The sequence below is a fragment of the Oncorhynchus masou genome, chromosome 11 (assembly GCF_036934945.1).
Source record: "Oncorhynchus masou masou isolate Uvic2021 chromosome 11, UVic_Omas_1.1, whole genome shotgun sequence".
In the NCBI taxonomy this organism is placed as follows: domain Eukaryota; kingdom Metazoa; phylum Chordata; class Actinopteri; order Salmoniformes; family Salmonidae; genus Oncorhynchus; species Oncorhynchus masou.
Genome location: NC_088222.1, coordinates 16,753,761 through 16,767,679, shown reverse-complemented (window position 1 = coordinate 16,767,679; position 13,919 = coordinate 16,753,761). Strand labels below are relative to the sequence as shown.

The 13,919-nt window shown below is 44.1% G+C and overlaps 1 pseudogene; it reads left to right on the top strand.

Annotated features, from left to right (window-relative positions):
• Positions 1 to 5,061: 5,061 nt before the first annotated feature.
• On the top strand, positions 5,062 to 11,534 carry LOC135547806 (WD repeat-containing protein 36-like; annotated as a pseudogene).
• Positions 11,535 to 13,919: the final 2,385 nt, after the last annotated feature.

Below are 13,919 nucleotides of genomic sequence, written 5' to 3'. Positions count from 1 at the left end.
CAAGGCAAAGGGGGGCCACTTTGAAGGATCTATAATATAACATATTTTGATTTGTTTAACACTTTTTTTGGTTACTACATGATTCCATGTGTTATTTCACAGTTTTGATGTCTTCACTATTATTCTACATTGTAGAACATAGTAAAAAATAAAGAAAAACCCTTGTATGAGAAGGTGCGTCCATACCTTTGACTGGTACTGTATATAAAATCAATATAGTAGATATAGTGCTTGCTGAGCTCACACACTGGCTTTATCCTAGATCTGGTCTTGATGATAGTGAATTACATTGATTCTACTGTTAGGTTCTTATTTTTCAGAGTAAATAACTCACGGACACTAGAGAAGCTTTAACAAAGTTTAATTATTCCCAAAGGTTCTGTACAGCTGTATTCAGACAGCAAAACATTTCTCACCATCACAGTTATATACATCCCACTTTAGGACACTCCTCCTTCTCTCTCCGATCCTTACATCTTATGGTTCAACAGAAATAAGGTAACCAGATACTAAACCCTGTTTACTCCCTTAAGGGGATCTGACCTCACCTCCTGACCTCAACCCCTCCTTCCCCTCCTTCCCCTAGTCCACAGATGTCCATCTGTCTCCCCTATCTCAACCGTTGCTCTACTCCCTTCTACCCAACACATTCCAAATATATCTGTCTTCCCACAGAGAACCATTAACTTCTGACACACACCCCAGTCTCTTTCACTCTTCCTATTCCAGGCTTCTTTTCTATCATGCCCCCGAGATGGCATAGCAGTCAGACGTCCTTTGTCCTCGTCTTGTCGTGTTCCGTGTATATACAGTGGGGCAAAAAAGTATTTAGTCAGCCACCAATTGTCCACCACAATTTGCAAATAAATTCATAAAAAATCCTACAATGTGATTTTCTGGATTTTTTTTTCTCATTTTGTCTGTCATAGTTGATGTGTACCTATGATGAAAATTACAGGCCTCTCTGATCTTTTTAAGTGGGAGAATTGCACAATTGGTGGCTGACTAAATAATTTTTTTGCACCACTGTATATACACTGCTCAAAAAAATAAAGGGAACACTAAAATAACACATCCTAGATCTGAATGAATGAAATATTCTTATTAAAAACTTTTTTTTTACATATTTGAATGTGCTGACAACAAAATCACATGAAAATTATCAATAGAAATCAAATGTATCAACCCATGGAGGTCTGGATTTGGAGTCACACTCAAAATTAAAGTGGAAAACCACACTACAGGCTGATCCAACTTTGATGTAATGTCCTTAAAATAAGTCAAAATGAGGCTCAGTAGTGTGTGTGCCCTCCACGTGCATGTATGACCTCCCTACAACGCCTGGGCATGCTCCTGATGAGGTGGCGGATGGTCTCCTGAGGGAACTCCTCCCAGACCTGGACTAAAGCATCCGCCAACTCCTGGACAGTCTGTGGTGCAACGTGACGTTGTTGGAGGGAGTGAGACATGATGTCCCAGATGTGCTCAATTGGATTCAGGTCTGGGGAACGGGCGGGCCAGTCCATAGCATCAATGCCTTCCTCTTGCAGGAACTGCTGACACTCCAGCCACATGAGGTCTAGCATTGTCTTGCATTAGGAGGAACCCAGGGCCAACCGCACCAGCATATGGTCTCACAAGAGGTCTGAGGATCTCATCTGGGGCGGCAGTGGGCGCCAGTGGTGAATTTGCCAATCTGTACATTATACCTTGAAGCTATTTTATCGCCCCCAGAAACCTAATTTTACTCTCTGTTCCAGACGTTCTAGACGACCAATCCTCATAGCTTTTAGCCGTGCCCTTATCCTACTCCTCCTCTGTTCCTCTGGTGATGTAGAGGTGAATCCAGGCCCTGCAGTGCCTAGCTCCACTCCTATTCCCCAGGCGCTCTCTTTTGATGACTTCTGTAACCGTAATAGCCTTGGTTTCTTGCATGTTAACATTAGAAGCCTCCTCCCTAAGTATGTTTATTCACTGCTTTAGCACACTCTGCCAACCCAGATGTTCTAGCCGTGTCTGAATCCTGGCTTAGGAAGACCACCAAAGATTCTGGAATCTCCATCCCTAACTACAACATTTTCAGACAAGATAGAACGGCCAAAGGAGGCGGTGTTGAAATCTACTGTAAAGATAGCCTGCAGAGTTCTGTCCTACTATCCAGGTCTGTACCCAAACAATTTGAAAATCCACCTCTCTAAAAACAAGTCTCTCACCGTTTCCGCCTGCTATAGACCACCCTCTGCCCCCAGCTGTGCTCTGGACACCATATGTGAACTGATTGCCCCCCATCTATCTTCAGAGCTCGTGCTGCTTGGCGACCTAAACTGGAACATGCTCACACCCCAGCCATCCTCACCCCAATCAATCTCACGCAAATTATCAATGAATCTACCAGGTACCACCCCAAATCCGTAAACACGGGCACCCTCATATATATCATCCTAACCAACTTGCCCTCTAAATACACCTCTGCTGTTTTCAACCAAGATCTCAGCGATCACTGCCTCATTGCCTGCATCCGTTATGGGTCAGCGGTCAGACAACCTCCACTCATCACTGTCAAAGACTCCCTGAAACACTTCAGTGAGCAGGCCTTTCAAATTAACCTGGTCCATGTATCCTGGAAGGATATTGACCTCATCCCGTCAGTAGAGGATGCCTGGTTATTTTCAAGAAAATTAGAACCAGGAAAGATATAGCCCTTGGTTCTCTCCAGACCTGACTGCCCTTAACCAACACAAAAACATCCTATGGCATTCTGCATTAGCATCAAACAGCCCCCGTGATATGCAACTTTTCAGTGAAGTTAGAAACCAATATACACAGGCAGTTCGAAAAGCCAAGGCTAGCTTTTTCAAGCAGAAATTAGCACTCACTCCAGCAGGTATATCTCTCTGGTCACCCCCAAAACCAATTCTCCCTTTGGCCGCCTCTCCTTCCAGTTCTCTGCTGCCAATGACTGGAACGAACTACAAAAATCTCTGAAACTGGAAACACTTATCTCCCTCACTAGCTTAAGCACCAGCTGTCAGAGCAGCTCACAGATTACTGCACCTGTACATAGCCCATCTATAATTTAGCCCAAACAACTACCTCTTCCCCTACAATATTTATTTATTTTGCTCCTTTGCACCCCATTATTTATATTTCTACTTTCTTGTAGAATTATAATTTAGTTATGAAATACGTAAACTGATGGAAGGACAGCACAACCAAAGATCTGTAATGTACCTGACTTTGTTATAGAGTGCTTTATCAAAGTTTGGTCTTAAAATTAGGACAACTTGACACTCTACTCATTAAGTTAATTCCTTTTATTTTAGCAAACTCCTTTACACCTTCCCAGGATGGGCAGTAGGAGTCAGTGCTTCAGCAGGTTGGTTGAAGTATATTTATTCTCAAGCAGCCATACATATGTTCAACTCCTTTCACGTACTGTATAGAATGGTTAAGGTACTGTGTTGCTTCATATATGACAACCCTTGAGGTCCTATATGGAACCAGTTTTGATTCAGTGAAGAAGAACCCCTGGGGGTTCTGATCAAAGAACCCTACGAAAGGGGTAGGGTGTTTGACGTTTGAGAAATGTTTGATCAGGTTCAAGTCCGGGCTCTGGCTGGGCCAATCAAGGACATTCAGAGACTTGTCTCGAAGCCACTCCTGCATTGTCTTGGCTTTGTGCTTAGGGTTGTTGTCCTGTTGGAAGGTGAACCTTCGCTCCAGCCTGAGGTCCTGAGGTTTTCATCAAGGATCTCTCTGTATTTTGCTCCCTTCATCTTTCCCTTGATCCTGGCGAGTGTCCCAGTCCCTGCCGCTGAAAAACATCCCCACAGCATGATGCTGACACCACCATGCTTCGCTGTAGGGATGGTATTGGCCAGGTGATGAGCGGTGCCTGGTTTCTTCCAGACCTGACTTGTTGCATTCAAGCCAAAGAGTTTGATCTTTCTTTCATCCTTCCAGAGAATCTTGTTTCTCATGGTCTTTGAGTCCTTTAGGTGCCTTTTGACAAGGACCAAGCGGGCTGTCATGGGCATTTTGCTGAGGAGTGGCTTCCGTCTGGCCACTCTACCATAAAGGCCTCATTGGTGGTGCTGCAGAGATGGCTTCGCCCATCTCCACAGAGGAACTCTGGATCTCAGTCAATGACCATCAGGTTCTTGGTCACCTCCCTGACCAAGGTCCAATTGCTCAGCTCTAGGGAGTCTTGGTGGTTCCAAACTTCTTCTATTGAAGAAAGATTGAGGCCACTGTGTTCTTGGGGACCTTCAATGCTGCAGAAAGTTTTTGGTACCCTTCAGCAGATCTGTGCCTCAACACAATCTTGTCTGCGAGCTCTATGGACAATTCCTGCAACTCCAATATTAGGAAGGTGTTCATAATGTTTTGTACACATTGTAATATTTCTGTTTAATCAGAAATGCCCAGCTCATCTCTCTTTAGCAGTCGCAACTAGTTACCACAGACACCAAGTCATATACCCCGAATATTTCTCAATTCTCTTCTTAAAATCTGATTTTAACCCTAACCACACAGCTAACCTTATGCCTAACTATAACCATAAATTAAGACCAAAAAGCAAATGTAGTTTTTTAATGCGTTTTTTTAATGATCTAGCCAATTTCTACTTTGTGGCTGTGGTAACTAGTGGAAACCCACTCTTCCTCAAAATTTCTCGTCAGACCCCAGCTGTGGACGTTGTGGGCGTTGGCCTATCATCGGGTCTGATCATCATCCACAACATCAAGTTTGATGAGTCACTGATGAAGTTCCAGCAAGACCTTTGTCATTCTGAACAGGTGACATTACCAGTTGAACGTAGTGGTGTATTTATTATGGTTATAATGATGTGATAACTAGATTGTGTGGCCTTATTTTGTGTAAGTGATGTCACTACTTTGCGTCAATTATTTTAAGAAATCGGTCTTGATATGCTTTAAAAAAATGTTTACTTACCTTGCCACACTGATTATTTTCTAGATGGCCATCCGGCAATGGTGGCTGGTAGTCCTGTCGGACATATTGGACTGTGGGATCTAGAGGAGAAAAAGCTTGTGTCAGATGAGAGATGTCCACAACACAGCTATCGCTGGACTAACATTCCTCCATGGCGAGCCTTTCCTCATCACCAATGGGGCTGATAACGGCATTCGAGTCAGTGGTACTTAGAGGGCACCAGTGTTAAATTGCTGTAAACAATTGTCCTTTTTTCAGTCATGTCTCAATACCCAGTTTTTACCTACAGAGCTTAAAGCACTCACTACTTACTGGAAGTCGCTCTAGGTAAGAGCATCTGCTAAATGTGTGCACTCACTACTTACTGTATGTCGCTCTGGGTAAGAGCATCTGCTAAATGTGTGCACTCACTACTTACTGGAAGTCGCTCTGGGTAAGAGCATCTGCTAAATGTGTGCACTCACTACTTACTGGAAGTCGCACTAGGTAAGAGCATCTGCTAAATGTGTGCACTCACTACTTACTGGAAGTCGCACTAGGTAAGAGCATCTGCTAAATGTGTGCACTCACTACTTACTGGAAGTCGCTCTGGGTAAGAGCATCTGCAAAATGTGTGCACTCACTACTTACTGGAAGTCGCTCTGGGTAAGAGCATCTGCTAAATGTGTGCACTCACTACTTAATGGAGGTCGCACTAGGTAAGAGCATCTGCTAAATGTGTGCACTCACTACTTACTGGAAGTCGCTCTGGGTAAGAGCATCTGCTAAATGTGTGCACTCACTACTTACTGGAATTCGCACTAGGTAAGAGCATCTGCTAAATGTGTGCACTCACTACTTACTGTATGTCGCTCTGGGTAAGAGCATCTGCTAAATATGTGCACTCACTACTTACTGTATGTCGTTCTAGGTAAGAGCATCTGCTAAATGTGTGCACTCACTACTTACTGTATGTCGCTCTGGATAAGAGCATCTGCTAAATGTGTGCACTCACTACTTACTGTAAGTCGCTCTAGGTAAGAGCATCTGCTAAATGTGTGCACTCACTACTTACTGTATGTCGCTCTGGGTAAGAGCATCTGCAAAATGACTCAAATGTAAATGTATCAGGCAGTTGTATAAGGCATCTATGAGTTTCTAGTCAAATTATTAGATTTCTCCCTAATCCGCTGTACTCTTTCTTTCTCTAAGTTCAAGATGGTACTCTGCAGTCGTTCTCCACTGTTCATGAGAGATTCAACAGGAGTTTAGGACATGGTACGATTTGTTTTCTCTTTCGCGGAAAAATGGCTGTTATGGACAACGAGATGTTAATTTCAATACTGTTTGTATACATGCATAAATCCTTGTTTCCTGTATTCTTCATGAAAATAAACCAATTGGTAACTAGGTTCCATCAACAAGAAGAAATCCAAAAAGAAAAGCTTGAGGTATGACGAACTGAAGCTTCCCGCCATCACCATTTTCGCCTCAGGTATGTTTAGCAACAACAACAAAAAAGTTTAGCAACTTGAATATTTCAAAACTGCTATTACCTTCATGAGATAAAAATACTCAACTGGTCTGTATTTATGTGGAACCTTTTATCATTGAATGTGGTTAATTCTTTGAAAACGTTGACATTTTCTCTGATTCTATGTGTGATGTAGAGAGTGCCCGTCAGAGTGATTGGGACAGTATAGTAGCATGTCACAGAGGGTACCTCATGATGACCACCTGGAACTATCAGAAGGGCAGCATGGGCGCACACAGGCTGGAACCCCAATGCTTCAATAAGAACCGTGCTCTCAACATCCACGCTACGGTAGCAAAGTACATTGCTGGTCATGTACAGTTTTTTTTGTGTAAAATGAACCCAAATCATTTGATAAAGATCGATCAATAAGACGTCTACCTTTTTAATAGTTTCTTACACAGAAACAAACATAATATACATGCTAGTTATGTTGTTAAAATCTGTGTTTTCTCCCCTCAGGCAGTAGGTATCACATGTGGTAACTTTGTAGTGGTAGGACTCTAATCTGGACACATTGACGTTTACAACATGCAGTCCGGCATGCATAGAGGTCAATATGGACAAGGGTAAGTTCCCCCGTAAAGACAATTGCTTGTGTATATTTAGCTCATGATTTCTGATATAGATTCAGCTTAATCTGTCCTATCTCTGACTCTGTAGCTCACAAGAGGCCGGTGCGCGGCGTTTCCGTGGATGGACTTAATCAGCTGATCATCAGTGCCAGAGATGACAAACTGGTCAAGATCTGGAAGTTCAAATCTAGGAAGCTGGTCCACTCCATTGACCTTGGCACCTCACCCGCCTCCACACACATGCACCGGAACAGGTAATGGTCAGATAACACCACAGGAGAAAAATAGCACTTATATGACTGCACTGCTTCCAACTTCAAAGAAAAGTGTAGGATTTGGCAGTCAAGCCCATTTTCTAATTTCCCAGAGTCAGATGAACCCATGGAGACCGTCTTTAACCTGGTAACCTACCTAAATGATTACCGCCCCGTGGCACTCACGTCGGTAGCCATGAAGTGCTTCGAAAGGCTGGTCATGGCTCACATCAACAGCATCATCCCGGAAACCTTAGACCCACTCCAATTCGCATACCGCCCCAACAGATCCACAGATGACGCCATCTCAATCGCACTCCACACTGCCCTTTCTCACCTGGACAAAAGGAACACCTTTGTGAGAATACAGCTCAGCGTTCAACACCATAGTGTCCACGAAGCTCATCACTAAGCTAAGGACTCTGGGACTAAACACCTCCCTCTGCAACTGGATCCTGGACCTTCTGATGGGCTGCCCCCAGGTGGTAAGGTTAGGCAACAACACGTCTGCCACGCTGATCCTTAACACTCGGCCCCTTGGGCGTGTACTTAGTCCCCTCCTGTATTCCCTGTTCACCCACGACTGAGTGGCCAAACACGACTCCAACACAATCATTAAGTTTGCTGACAACACAACAGTGGTAGGCCTGATCACTGACAACGATGAGTCGGCCTACAGGAAGGAGATCAGAGAACTGTCAGTGTGGTGCCAGAACAACAACCTCTCCCTCAATGTGAGCAAGACTAAGGAGCTGATCGTGGACTACAGGAAAAGGTGGGCTGAACAGGCCCGCATTAACATAGACGGGGCTGTAGTCGAGCTGGTTGAGAATTTCAAGTTCCTTGGTGTCCACGTCACCAACAAACTCTCATGGTCCAAACATACCAAAACAGTTGTGAAGAGGGCACGACCAAAACCTTTTCCCCCTCAAGAGACTGAAAAGATTTGGCATGTCAGATGTGACAAATAACATTTTATTTGACTTATGTCTGTGTGTCAAGTATGAAGGAAGTTAGCAGTAGTTTTGCAAGCCTTTCCTTACTAGTGTTAGAGCAATGACTTCTGGTTAGCTTTGGCTCACAAAACTACATCGAACTTCCTTCATAATGGACTCAGAGACAGAAAAATGATATTCATCTGTTGCTGGGGAAGGAGATAAAGGGCTTAATTGACAGCACTATTCCTTTAACTTTATACACTGATTTGTTTCACTTGGTAATTACAAAGCAGTAGACTAGTGTCTGATTGCAGTCTTTTCTTGTTCTGGTATAGTGGTTTGCAGGTCATCGCTCTGGATGACTTTACGCTGACTGTTCTGGACATGGAGACCAAGAGGCTTGTTCGCAAGTTCCCTGGCCATCGAGGACAGGTCAATGACATGGTGAGTCCTTATCTCGATCTCTTTCCCTCTCCCTTTCTCTGTTTAGCACATCTCTCTTAATTTGATCTCACTCTTTCCCTCAAATATTTGTTCTTCTTGTCTGATGATACTCCTCAGGCTTTCAGCCCAGATGGGCGCTGGTTGATAGCGGCAGCCATGGACTGTACCATCAGGACATGGGACCTCCCTTCCGGCTGGTAAGACCATTCCTGACACTTCTGAAGTAGTTTAGCCTGTCCCTAACTGGGGGTAGGGGGTTGAGGATAGAGGGTTGAGGATAGAGGGTTGAGGATAGAGGGTTGAGGATAGAGGGTTGAGGATAGAGGTTTGAGGTTTGAGGTTTGAGGGTAGAGGGTAGAGGGTTGAGGATAGAGGGTTGAGGGTAGAGGGTTGAGGATAGAGAGTTGAGGATAGAGGGTTGAGGATAGAGGGTTGAGGATAGAGGGTTGAGGATAGAGGGTTGAGGGTTGAGGGCAGAGGGTAGAGGGTAGAGGGTTGAGGGTAGAGGGTAGAGGGTTGAGGATAGAGGGTTGAGGATAGAGGGTTGAGGGTAGAGGGTTGAGGATAGAGGGTTGAGGATAGAGGGTTGAGGATAGAGGGTAGAGGGTAGAGGGTAGAGGGTAGAGGGTAGAGGGTAGAGGGTAGAGGGTTGAGGGTAGAGGGTAGAGGGTAGAGGATTGAGGTTTGAAGGTAGAGGGTAGAGGGTTGAAGGTAGAGAGTTGAGGGTAGAGGGTAGAGGATAGAGGGTTGAGGGTAGAGGGTAGAGGGTAGAGGGTTGAGGATAGAGGGTTGAGGGTAGAGGGTAGAGGTTTGAGGATAGAGGGTAGAGGGTAGAGGGTAGAGGGTAGAGGGTAGAGGGTAGAGGGTAGAGGGTAGAGGGTTGAGGATAGAGGGTAGAGGGTAGAGGGTAGAGGATAGAGGGTTGAGGATAGAGGGTTGAGGATAGAGGGTTGAGGATAGAGGGTTGAGGGTTGAGGGCAGAGGGTAGAGGGTAGAGGGTTGAGGGTAGAGGGTAGAGGGTTGAGGATAGAGGGTTGAGGATAGAGGGTAGAGGGTAGAGGGTAGAGGGTAGAGAGTAGAGGGTAGAGAGTAGAGGGTAGAGGGTAGAGAGTTGAGGGTAGAGGGTAGAGAGTAGAGGGTAGAGGGTAGAGAGTTGAGGGTAGAGGGTAGAGGGTAGAGGGTTGAGGATAGAGGGTTGAGGATAGAGGGTTGAGGATAGAGGGTAGAGGGTAGAGGGTAGAGGGTAGAGGGTAGAGGGTTGAGGGTAGAGGGTAGAGGGTAGAGGGTTGAGGGTAGAGGGTAGAGGGTAGAGGATTGAGGTTTGAAGGTAGAGGGTAGAGGGTTGAAGGTAGAGAGTTGAGGGTAGAGGGTAGAGGATAGAGGGTTGAGGGTAGAGGGTAGAGGGTAGAGGGTTGAGGATAGAGGGTTGAGGGTAGAGGGTAGAGGTTTGAGGATAGAGGGTAGAGGGTAGAGGGTAGAGGGTAGAGGGTAGAGGGTTGAGGATAGAGGGTAGAGGGTAGAGGATAGAGGGTTGAGGGTAGAGGGTAGAGGGTAGAGGGTAGAGGATAGAGGGTAGAGGATAGAGGGTAGAGGGTAGAAGGTAGAGGGTTGAGGATAGAGGGTAGAGGGTAGAGGATAGAGGGTAGAGGATAGAGGGTAGAGGGTAGAGGGTAGAGGGTAGAGAGTAGAGGGTAGAGAGTAGAGGGTAGAGGGTAGAGAGTTGAGGGTAGAGGGTAGAGAGTAGAGGGTAGAGGGTAGAGAGTTGAGGGTAGAGGGTAGAGGGTAGAGGGTTGAGGATAGAGGGTAGAGGGTAGAGGGTAGAGAGTAGAGGGTAGAGGGTAGAGAGTAGAGGGTTGAGGATAGAGGATAGATGGTTGAAGATAGAGGGTAGAGGGTAGAGGGTAGAGGGTTAGGGTTTGTTTCTGGCCCGGGCCCTTACACTTTACTGATGTAAAGTGATGTCACCAGCCCTGCCTTCTCATTTCCTCTCCCCACAAACTGAGATCGATGAGATGACCTTTGTCCAAAGATTTCTCAGGCCATCTTTGTTTCACTTTATCATAAATTGAGTGTATCAATTAATGTAATCGCTTTCAAGTGTTTTCCAGTGGAAACTCCCTCTCAGCCTTCAGTCATTGACTTGATTTCCCTTCTTTTTTTTCTTAGCCTGGTGGACTGCTTCTTGGTAGATTCTGCTGCAGTCAGTCTCACCATGTCACCAACTGGGGACTTTCTGGCCTCCTCCCATGTCGACAGCTTGGGGATATACTTATGGTAAGTCACCACCACATCAAGGAAAGATGGGGTGTGGGAGTCAAAATCTTTATCGGGTTATGTCATTATTAGGGAACCGGCAGATTTAATGTTCACACTCGTATAGACACTCATCTAATCAGATCTAAACTTATTTTAGTTGCAAACAAGAATTAGCTGATAAAGGAAACATCTTGATTAGGTAAGTATTTTGAACAAATGTGACTCAAAATAGTGTTAATATTGTCAATTTGATATCTCAAAAGATATGTGTTGGAGTACATGCTGTAGCAGTATGAGAAGTTATTGGTAGTATTCAGTAGTACAATTCAGTGTTATTAAAATCAAGTAGGTTAGTAATATTTACTAGTATTCTTGATTATTCCATGATGAGTGACTATTCCATGTTGTGTGTTTCCAGGTCCAACAACACGCTGTGCAGTATGGTATCACTGTGCCCTCTGCCTTCAGACTACGAGCCCACTGTGATCATGCTGCCAGGAACCTGTCCCAACCAAGGTAGCTACTGAACAGCCACTGTGAGCCCATGCAGCACTTACTCTGTACCCAGCACAGGGGCCAGAAAGCCCCCACACCATCTGGACTGGCACATGTAACAGTGGTATCAGCCAATTATTCAAGCATTGATAATGGAAGATATTCAATATGGAGGAAGTGTGTCCTTGATTTTATAGGTACTTGTAACAGTCCTTTTGACTAGATATTGTGGTAGCAGTATTGCAAGATGTTATATTTATGCACCAAATTGTTGTTTTATTTAATAGAGTAAGGTTCTTAGGACTCTCTCTCTTCTTTCTGAGTTAACTGAGAGGGGTCTTTATGGAGCTTGGGCTGGCAACTGATTAAGCGATGGCTTGGTGATAAAAAAAACCTACAGCTGGCATTCATAGATCAGATGTGGTGGGTGTCACCGAGATAGAGATAGCATGGAGGAACAGAACAAAGGCCTCAGTATTCCTAATTATCCTGTCATGTGGGAGACAACAGCAGAGGCAGATGACCAGAGGATGAACCTAAAGTGGCTTATGGCGCCACCAATCTATATGGGGCGGGGGTTGAACCAGATATGACTGAGCAATCTTGGTATCAGGTATATAAGGAACAGCATGGTCTGTAAAAGGATAGGCTCTCGGCCCAACAGTCAAGACAGTTGAATCGATATTGAATAAAGTTTGAAGAAATGACCAAGTCTCTCTCACTTGAATAGAATGTTCCACCACAAAATGTATGGAGGAAACAATACTGTGCCATAATCAGTGTGCCCGACTCTCGCTGGAAGAACCTGCTCCACCTCGACATCATCAACGGTGGTTGTCTGTGGAGAAAAACATGTGACTGACTGGGTTTCAAAACCTGGTGGTCCACAAAATATAACTGTCTTGCTCCTCTGACACTGGTGGTTGTCTGTGGAGAAAAACGTGTCACCGACAGGGTATTAAGCCCTGTTTGTCTGTGCGACTCACGGCTGTCTTAGCTTTCTGAGCTAAATCCAAGGCATCGTCTCCTTACACATGCACAATGACAGAGAACACGTGTAGCAATTGTTCTGTAATGCCGTTGTCATCTCTTCATAATATATGAGAAGACCCTAAAAATCACAATACTGTGTATGGAAATAAAATAATATAACACTGTATAATTTAATAAAGATTGTTTGCTCTTCATATTACTGTATGTTGAATTTTTTTAAATTGAATATTCAAAATATACAATATACTTGCGGTGAAGCCGCTCAATAACTACATCATACCAATCATCCAACAGATTCCCATTCAGAGCGACACACAGAAGCATCCAGGGTCAATGCCCTGCTCAAGGGCAGGTTGACCGATCTACCACCAGGCCAAAAAAACGTGAACAAGAAGGTTGCAAGTTCAAATCCCGAGATAATGAGCTAAAGAGATCAAAGGAAAAGACAGAAGAAAACAGAATTATTTTTTTTGAAAAGTAATAATACATTTATAACAAAGGACATCAAGGACAACTAAAATCCTAAGAGCAATGCCAACTGTATGTCTGTGTATGTCTGTGTCCATGTCTGGCACTATTACATGTATGTGTGTGTTCTTGTATGTGTTTATTTGAATGAGAGTGTGTGTTTATGAGTGCACAAACACCTGCACGGCATCAGCCTCTGGCAAACCGGCATTAGTTGTAAAAACACTGCCACTTAAGTGTCATTCAAATGTACTTTTTATTATGCTTTATTTTGACTTAAAAATTGTTATTTTTTATCTTTGACCATCATTCTATCTCTCACACAGCAACTCCACACCCACTTGTCTCTAATTCCACATAACAACCCTCAGCTTCCCTCAGCCCATCCCATCTATCTCTGCTGGCCACCCACTGGGTTTCTACACCACACATATCTTTCAACTATGCTGTGATGTTTAACGTACAATTTCAATCTATCTAATGGAATAGAATCCACAGATTGCGAGTTGAAGATATATACTTTTACTAAGAGAATTAGTAATTGACTGATCCAATCTCTCCAGATCTCCTAACAGTACTATTTCTAGGGTACTGTTTATTTTTTAAGGGGTGGATCAGCTTAATATTCCGGAAAGAATGTTGCTTCCAATGTAATTGTCTGCATCATTTCCAATCCCCCATATGTTTTTGGTAAATATATATATCCATACACGCATGCATACATATACACATACCTATATAGACATGCATTTTTTTTTTAAGAATATACCTGTATTATTATTCCCGGCAAACCCTACCGCCGATCAGCCAATTTTTATTTTATCTTTATTTAACTAGGTAAGTCAGTTAAGAACAATTTCTTATTTTCAATGACGGCCTAGGAACAGTGGGTTAACTGCCTGTTCAGGGGCAGAACGACAGATTTGTACCTTGTCAGCTTGGGGATTTGAACTTGCAACCTTTCAGGTATTAGTCCAACACTCTAACCACTAGGCTACCCTGCCCTGGAGTAAACTAATAAACACTT